This window comes from Protopterus annectens, chromosome 1.part0, assembly GCF_019279795.1.
Source record: "Protopterus annectens isolate FY-2018-M chromosome 1.part0, PAN1.0, whole genome shotgun sequence".
NCBI classification, from domain to species: Eukaryota; Metazoa; Chordata; order Ceratodontiformes; family Protopteridae; genus Protopterus; species Protopterus annectens.
The window spans coordinates 43,275,849-43,283,348 of record NC_056725.1 but is presented as its reverse complement, the minus strand read 5'-3'; the positions used below and the strand labels follow the sequence as shown (position 1 = coordinate 43,283,348).

General features: G+C 36.3%; 1 protein-coding gene across 4 annotated transcripts in view; it reads left to right on the top strand.

Moving 5' to 3' along the window:
* Positions 1-7,500, top strand: part of LOC122810216 (kinesin light chain 1-like) — a 2,247,025-nt gene that overhangs the window by 512,600 nt on the left and 1,726,925 nt on the right. For 3 of the 4 annotated variants that reach the window (XM_044081914.1, XM_044081756.1, XM_044081836.1), the window contains 2 exons: positions 1,916-2,001; positions 5,575-5,680. The gene's annotated coding sequence lies outside the window, so the exon portion shown is untranslated. The remainder of the gene's footprint in view (positions 1-1,915; positions 2,002-5,574; positions 5,681-7,500) is intronic. The other variant, XM_044081987.1, reaches the window with a different exon arrangement.

Sequence of the window (7,500 nt, the reverse complement as noted above, 5' to 3'; positions counted from 1 at the left end):
TAACACGTAGGCAAAGCCATCAGAAATGATGAGAAATCACTGGATGGTTGCTCTTAACACTCCAGGAGACACAAATGTGTTGTTGTTAGTGTCTGTTACTGTATTAAAGACATAGATAACACTGAACAAATGTCACTACCACAAGAATTCAGTGAAAATCACCTTCTGCCACCAGATAGTGACTGTAACAGGCAATGCTCAATGTAGGTGGTTACCTGTACATGATGGACCATCAAAAGCATGTCAAAATAAATTGACCAAAGAGTACAAAGGACATACTGTAACAGAGGTGGTGGCACAGGGTGATAATATACTTAAAAGCAACATATACTTCTGTGCTTCATATGCTGGAATTTCAGAAAGATATGTGACCTTATCTAGGCTTAGCTATAGCGCAGAAGTGACTCATGACCCACCATGTCTCACTGTTTCCAATTGTATAGGTGGTACCCGTGAAACCATGACTGATGTTATGCCATCCAGATGAAGGGTTAGGGTAGGACTAGATGGCCTGCATTGCTTGCTGATTGTAAAACATCTATTTCTGTACACAAATTTAATCCCACTCTATGGTCATATGTCAATACTGAGTGGAAGTACAGACATCATCATGACAGTCATACCATTTGTGTGGAACACAGAAGACTCGTACTCTTGCAATATATGGATCTCTGATGGAACATATTTGAGCAAAGGCTGTTCATGCCAGCAGTTATACATTGCCTATGCTATGCGTGAGACAGATTCCAAATATACATCCAATGCTATGCTTATGTAGTTGTGCTGAAAAACAAATCACTCCAAACCTATAACAGATGTGCTATTACATATACAAACTCTTTGAAGACTGCCATGTAATTAATCATCCTCAGATTGTGATATGTGACTACAAGTATTAAGCAGTTAGAAACATTGCAAGTAGTGTTGTAGATGCATTTGTGAAATGCTGTGACTACCACTACTGTGGTAATCTGCAGAGAAAACCTGAGGCACTGGATCTGCAAGATGCATTTAGGAAAGACCTAGAGTTTCAATGTACTGCTGACTGCTGATGTCCCTACTCTACCTCTCTCCAGCGGATGTCCTACAGGCGTGCTTAGTCAACCTTTCTCAAACTGATGCCCTACAGACATGTTAGACTCCAAGTTACTGCAGATGAGGAGGCTATAGGTTTTTTCATTGTGTAGAACAAACATACCTTATTGGAAATCTTAGTAAGATGTTCACTAGGCAGGAGGTCATTCACTGTCAGAGCAGTCATGAAGGTGATTGCTAAGGAGCAAGAATGAGATAATCAGAGATGTTCCAGAGTAGCATAAAAGCAACTATGTCAGCAGGCGTACAGTGAAAATGTAGCAATGTGTACACTTTGCTAGAGTTCCTCAAAGAATTAGGAGAGCATGTCTCACTGTAAAGACATGACAACACACCTTCAATACCTTTATGATCCTGGCTGGAGAATCACTAGGGTTGCATTGCATAATAAGAGCAAGTATAGTGAGAACTGTCTTTGCGCAGCTGTCACAAATTACATCACTATCAATTATACTATACAGATGTGAAGGTGACAGCAAAACAAGATGTCCAGTAGAAAAAAAAGACCCACTTAAAAAGATCATAAAGTGTTAATTTGTTATCAAATTTTTTGAAAACATATTTTTTAAAATGCATACAATCTTTAGTTGAACTGTAACTATGTGTAATGTCTTGATTTGCATTTAAGCATTCCAGTATGCACTAATGTGGATGGACAGCACACTCATGCAGCCTTAAACAACATTGAATTAATTACATGTTAAAAGATGTCATTTGTATTTTAAGCTGCTGGTATTAGTAAATTAAATGATAATGTTTGTTTTGGTCTGTATGTACAATGCATAAAACAGAAATGTAACCACAATGCATTTCTTTGCAGACATATGACATTCATACACTAAAAGTCCACAGTGGTGAAGAGGACCAAAAACATAAAGCTAACACACTTGCTAAAAATTTCAGCAGGTGAGAACTATATTTCATTTTTCAATGTCATCTTTGATACAAAGCCAGAGGAAGAACTCTGATCCAAACCTGACAGTTCCTGCATTGTACAAGTAACAATTACACAACTATAATGTAGGTTAACATTTTTCTTTTATTTGCAGAACGTAAGTAAAATTGTAGAACATATGAATTTTATTTCTCTGTAGAGATGCGTCATTTGTAAAAGACATTATCATTTGCATAGATATGTTTTCTTTATTCATAAAGCGTCATATAATTCATGATTATGGATTTATCCATATAACAAAATCCACTTTATGGTTATGAATTGTCAACTTTGAAGAAAGTGTATTGCTTCATTGACCAACAATAAATCCTTCTACTTTCATGACATTATATATGCAGACTGTGCTGTATAGCACTTAAAGCTGTAATGTATTGTGGTATTACCTACATTTAATTGTAGTACAATCATATACCTTCATTTTTTTCAGCACTTATTTATAAGGACTCTGTGTAAACACTGCTAATTATCCATCTTTCCAGTTGTATCTGGCTACTAATAGTTTTCATATCGGCTCATGTCTGACTCAGAAAAGCTTGTAGGTAATAGCAGACAGCTTTCTTTCCAAGTAATTACTTTATGGATTAACACATTTTCCATTGGATGGAAAGCACTAATAGGTCACAGGAAGGATATATATGTCATCTCTATGATGGGCATGCCTGCAATGCCCATATTATTCTTGGGTGAATGTTATAGCCAGTAATTAATCCAATATGCAACCAAATAGTATAACTGTGTAGCCAGGGAATTGTGTAATCCTGATGGCTACTTCATGAAACTATATAATCTGGATGTATTACACTGCTAGAAGGCATTCTATATTGCACTTCAAGCTATCATGGGTAATACTACACACAGAGGCCTGTTGATATACATAAATCCTATTTGTAAACCAGGTAGATCAACTGAACATACAGTCCCTTTTCAGGATCAAGATTAAAACACAAGTGGAAGACCCAAGGAAACAAACTGCTGCAGGTAAAATCCAGAAGAACTTTAATCTAGAAACTTTTTGAAATAAAAACTTGTTTAAAACTATGAGAGATAAGTGCTTTTGTTCACAAAAATACATGAACTTCATCAGATAAACATTGCTGGATGTACACACAATTTGTACTTTTTGTGTTCAATCACATAACCGCCAAACCCACAGGAAATGAAGCATCATCTTAAAGCAGCCACCACAAAGAAATTCACAGTATGTAGCACTGAGTCAATTCAATTGACAAAATTTGCAAACAAGGAAAAATATATAAAACACACACACACACACATACACACACACACACACATATATATATATATATATATATATATATATATATATATATATATATATATATGGGTCCAATTTGTAAATTCGAAATACTGAAATCCCGAATTTCAATATTTTGAACTTACAAAGTTGAATACTTACATTACTGAAACCGGCAGAAGTGCGAAATTCAGCTCCCCTGCTTATATGTAGTTTAGTTTGTTTGATTGTGAGGGGAGTTTTGTGTATGTTTATGCGTGTACTGTATGTGTAGCGTGAGTACAGGATTTTGAATTTTGCGGTTGTGTGTTTTCGAGTTTGAGAGTTGTGGTTGAATTTTTGACTTTGTGCTTTTGGAATACTGAAATTCAAGATTTCAGTGTTTTGAAATTATAAAGTGGACCCATATATATATATATATATATATATATATATATATATATATATATATATATATATATATATAGATATATATATGGTTCCCCTTCATATGATCGAATTTCTCTAAACTTGAAAGTCATAAACTCAAAACCAGAATCTCCAATTTAGAGAAACTCGACCATATGAACGGGGAAAAAAAAAATTAACATCTTTCAAATGTTTTCGCAGGGGGGATTCACCCTCCACAGCCCCCCTACTTAAATATACCTAGTCCAAGATCGCACTATAGTGAAGAAAGGGAAATATACGTGTAAGCGCAAAATGGAAGATTTCCCATTCCTCCGCTATAGTGTGGTCACAGAACATTCACATTTAAACTGCTAGTGTGCAGGGGGACCTGGCCCCCTGCAATAAGGTAAGTTAACTTTTTATTTTTTTAAAGCTAAGGCTCCCATTCACAATTTTGAGTGAATGGAAGTTCGAGATTCTAGTCTCGAGATTATGAATTTCGAGCTTCCATCCATTCGATCTTGTGAAGGGGTACCGTATAGGTATATATATATATATATATATATATATATATATATATATATATATATATATTAAAACTGCGGTGGTGGTGCTGCTGTAGCGTTGTCGCCTCACAGTTAGACGTTGCCCATTCAATTCTCAGTTAGAGCGTCTTCTGTGTAACGACATGCGTGAATGAGCATTCCTTCATTGAAGGTTGTGCGTTAGGCCCGGCAAGCCAGCATGTAAGACTCTACTGCCAATCATTAGCAGACCGGAGTTCTGCTGTGGTGATCCCTAACCGGGAAAAGCCGAAAGACACAAATATATATACACATATATGTATATAGGTAGGTACTAGGCTATTAGCCCTAGGGCCTATATAAGCCCAGCCAAAAAGGTACCCTGGCTTTTGCCACCCAATGTATGTATAGATATATATATATATATATATATCTATCTCTATATATATATAGATACATATATATATAAATATATATATATATATATATATATATATATATATATATATATATGTATATATATATATATATATATATATATATATATATATATATCAAAATAGTATGTGTTGGAAAGCATTTGTTCCATAATACAAAATTTGAACGTGTGGTGTGGGTAACATTTTTTGTGTTTGTCGAGGGCATTAGTTTCTTTTTTCTTTCTGATTTCATACAAATGTTCATAAATTCTGTCCTCAGTCTCTTCTCCATTTTTTCTATGTTAAAACAGGGGCAGAACATACACAGTGCACAATATACCACCTTTGTTGTACAACAATTGAATCTGTTTTTTTATAGCAACCACCTGGTTGTTCAAAGCAATTTCATGGCACGCCAGAATATTGGGGCAGTAGGGGCAACAACCACACTTTTTCATCCCCGTAAATTCAGAATTTTGCTTATGTTGGTGTTTGGACCACCTGTGTTCTAATATTGTTTTCAAATTCCTGCCCCTTTTGAACACCACTCGTGGATCCTGCCCCACATAATCACACATGGTATTCTCTTGTAGAAGACACCAATTATTTTCCAGAGTTGATTTAATGGAGAGACCTTCAGTAGAATAGATTGTAATAAAAGAATTCGTGAAGGTCTTTGTGTTTGCGTTTGTGGTCTCAGCCATGGGTAGCATTGATGTAGTATCCCAACCATCTAGGACTTCTTGACTTCCATTGTTGGTCACACAAGGTCCTTGCATAATTGACACAAAATGATGAGTCTCATGTTTATTGATCACTTCTAGCATCAAGTTGTCTACAAATTTTGTATGATAGCCATGTTTTAAAAACATGTTTTTCACCGATATGCACTCATCCCAAACTGGCCCTTGACCACTGCCCTTTTCTGTGTTATAGGGCGCAAACTGTCAAAATGGAGAAAACTGTTCGAATACATGGGTTTCCTATAAGTTTTGGAGGTGAATCTTCTGTTTGAGTTGTCCTTGACTAACCATATATCCAGGTAAGCTATGTTCACTTCATTACTCTCATAGGTAAATGCAAGAAACTCTGTTGTTTGATTAATATATGCCAGAAAATGGGAGATGTCGTGAGCTTTACCATCCCACAGGATGAAAATATCATCCAAAAAGTGTGAGTAGAATCTACATGGTGCAAAAAAGGGGACTTAAATAAGAACTTCTTCTCCTACTGTATCATAATAATGTTAGCAAAATACCTCCACATGCTGCACCCATGGCTACCCCTGCTTGTTGTAAGAACAAATCACCTCCAAATTTAACAAAATTATTTCTCAGTACAATCTCTAATAAATTGACATAAACATTAATTTGGTCTTGTGGGATATTCTTCTCCATCAAAAATTCAGAAAACCATTCCAGTCCTAAGTCATGGGGAATACCAGAATACATGTCCTTGACATCCACAGTAATAAAAGTGTGTGTGTCTTGGAAGGAAGTTCATTCATTTTTGTAAAAATTCCCACAAATCACTGCAAAAGTGGCTCTTGGGTAACCAAACTTTTTAATCTAGTGTCCACAAATTTGGCCAAGCGGTGGGGATTATAGAACCACGGCCATCAACAATTGGTCACATAGGTGGTTGATCTTTGTTTTTGTGTATCTTGGGAAAACCAAACATGTGAGGGATCTTAGGATGCATCACATTTGCATAGTTATAATCATCAATCGAGATTTTTGGTCAATAAATAAGTAATTTAGATTTGCCTTTATTCTATTGTATGCAACATTGCACTCATTCACAGACACCTCCTTATAGGTGTCAGATGCAAAAATGGACTTCGTGTTCATATTATAGTCACACACATTCATCACGACCAATTCCTCCCTTTGTCAGTTTGCATGGTCCTGATTTCTTTGTTGCTTTGTAAATAATTTAATCTCACTGTTTCTTCTCTAGAAAGATTGTATTTCAAAGTATGTTTTCTTACCTTGCCATCCAAACGTGCCAAGTTGCGAATATCTAACTCACAGATTTTTTTCAAAACAGTTAATCACAGGGTGGATTGGGAGATTATAAGTGCTGGATATCCTTAATAGTTGCAGGGCTGATCCCACATTTTGAAGCATCACCATGAAATTTAATTTTCTGGAATGAGACTGTGGTGCATGGGGCTAGCACACATGTAGTAACATCAGGGTGTGGACTTAATTCCACTTCTTGTAATTCTGGTGCCCATTATGTCTTCTGGTTCCTCCTCTCCAATTTTGTTGTGTTGTATTCGAGTTCTGCCTGGGAAAATTCCTATTGTTCCATTGATTGTTCTAAGTGGAGTATCAGTTCCTGATCCTTTCTGACCTCCAGAGAACTGGAGTGGTCCCATGTTCTAAAAAATAGTCCTCATTTTCCTCCTCCAAGAAATCATCCATCGCATCCTCTCTCTGGTCAATTTGTTCATCACACAATGCATGAATATTAGCATTGACCGTAAATGCACTTGACACAAGTGGTGTTCAAAAGGGGCAGGAATTTGAAAACAATATTAGAACACAGGTGGTCCAAACACCAACATAAGCAACATTCTGAATTTATGTGGATGAAAAAGTGTGGTTGTTGCCCCTACTGCCCCAATATTCTGGTGTGCCATGAAATTGCTTGAACAACCAGGTGGTTGCTCTAAGAAACGGACTCAGTCGTTGGACAACAAAGGTGGTATATTGTGCACTTTATGTTCTGACCCTGTTTTTACATAGGGAAAACAGAGAGGGGACTGAGGGACAGAATATATGAACCTTTTTCTATGAGATCAGAATGAAAAGAGAGACTAACACCCTCTACAAACACACAAAATGTCACCCACAC